Source organism: Solea solea, chromosome 10, assembly GCF_958295425.1.
Source record: "Solea solea chromosome 10, fSolSol10.1, whole genome shotgun sequence".
Taxonomy (NCBI): Eukaryota; Metazoa; Chordata; class Actinopteri; order Pleuronectiformes; family Soleidae; genus Solea; species Solea solea.
Window position 1 is genome coordinate 3,012,035 of NC_081143.1, and position 1,999 is coordinate 3,014,033.

Sequence of the window (1,999 nt, forward strand, 5' to 3'; positions counted from 1 at the left end):
TTTTGGAGCTGGCTTTTTTTTTATGACATCCACAGAGAGGCGTTACTGTCTTCTCCTGTGCACTCAGGTCAAATCAAAGTCCACTGGCTGTCAGAAAGTCAATGTTCAAATTACCCCACAGCCCCAGACACTGTTGTTTCAGAAAAACAACCATTTTACTTTTCCCTATTCTGGGACAACACATGACAATGTTTGCATCCAGACAGTCATGTATTGCCTCGAGTGTCTGTAAACTTTCATTAATAATCCTGAATGTCATTTTCATCAAACATCAATACCTTCAATGGGCTTCAGACAAGCAAGTAGAATTTAGAGATGTTTATGATTTTGCTTCTGACTTAATATCAGTGAATTACTGCACTGTAGGCCAAGCGCTTGCACAGTCATAATGAAACATAATCCGTCGGGTTCATCGGAGGCTTGTCTCTGCTCTCAGCCAATCACAGAGCGTCCGTGTGAACAACAAGGAAAGTGTTTAGTGATGATTGGCTAAATGATGGTGCCTGTTCAGCAAAGCCGTGGCGTGTGGTATGTGCCCATGTGTCCATGTGTCTATAAAACCCTTTATGGTTTCTAATCAACAGTCACATATTTGTGAAAGTGATCGACAGATCAAGAGCTTCGGGGGTAGAAAGGTCGCACAGTTGTGACGTCAAGTGGTGAACAAAGGTCAGCGTGGGGTAAATAAGAACTTTGCATCACATATTGTTTGTCGGCCTCGCTTATTTCGTAATAGACTGTCCCAACTCCAACATTAAATGTTATGTAGAGAGGAAAAAATGTGTATATATATATATATATATATATATATATATATATATATACACATGTAACGTCACATTATTTTGAATGTCATATATTTAAATACATGAGATATGGTCAGTGTAACTGATGTTACCTCACATTGTTCCCGACTGATTAATTATTGCTCGTCTTACATGTGTCTGAAAGGAGCCGCTTCTCATTCGCTGTGGGTTCACATGTCAGTGAGCTCACTGAGCTGTGATTGGTCGACCTGAGACACAACCCTGAGTGTGATTGATCCACACACACACACACACACACACACAGAGAGACAGCGACGTCCTGTAAGTGTCAAAGGTCACTGTCGCTGTCGTCACTATCATGAAGTGCTCAAAGCGATGTTTGCTGCCGGTAAAATTATCTTTTATCCTCAGTTGAATAAAGAGCAACATTTAGTACAAACTTTACAAATGGTGTTAAAATGAAGCGCAATGGAGAGGACTTTCAACAGTGTGCCTGGACTGGAAGTCTTACAACGTCAGGGTGAACTTATAATTATGTTCAGATTTTTCACTTAAATAGTCATACTATTACTTATACTCACACTATTACTTGTAATTAAGTAAGTACTGCTCTGGAAAATGTTCTTAAAGTATCAAAAGTTAAACTTCTATCAAAAGCTCAGGGTATGATTAATGAATACTGGTCGAGGTTAAGATGTTATCATGTATTTCATGCACTTTACTCTTTTGTGAAGTGAATCTGTTGTGTAACTAAGTTTAAAAAGACCTTTAGTGGAAAAAGTACAGTATCATTTGCATATAAGTATAAATGAACATATTGAAGAAATAGAAAAGTAGTCCTCGAGTGCAGGATTTTAATAAATGGACATTTATTATGTTACGTTTCATCACTTTATTGTAATCAGTAGCATAGAAATCTTCAGTCGTCAAATCTCCCTAAAAGTGCTGATCAAAGTGTTTGAATTAATCTCAGTCTGGATGATATGAAACTAAACTACATGTAAAGCTGCAATTGACTTTAGGTAAAAGAAAGAAAAGCCCCAGACATGGAGGAAAAAAACTCTTCATTTGTGGCTACAAATGAATATTATCAATATAATATTTATGAAGTTTTCTGTTAAATTGTTATTTTTTAAAGTAGCCTAAATGTACTTCCACTAGATGGCAGTAACATTCTGTAGTGCCCTTGTGTACAGTGATATTTTTTAAAGGACTTGGAGAAACAACATTGA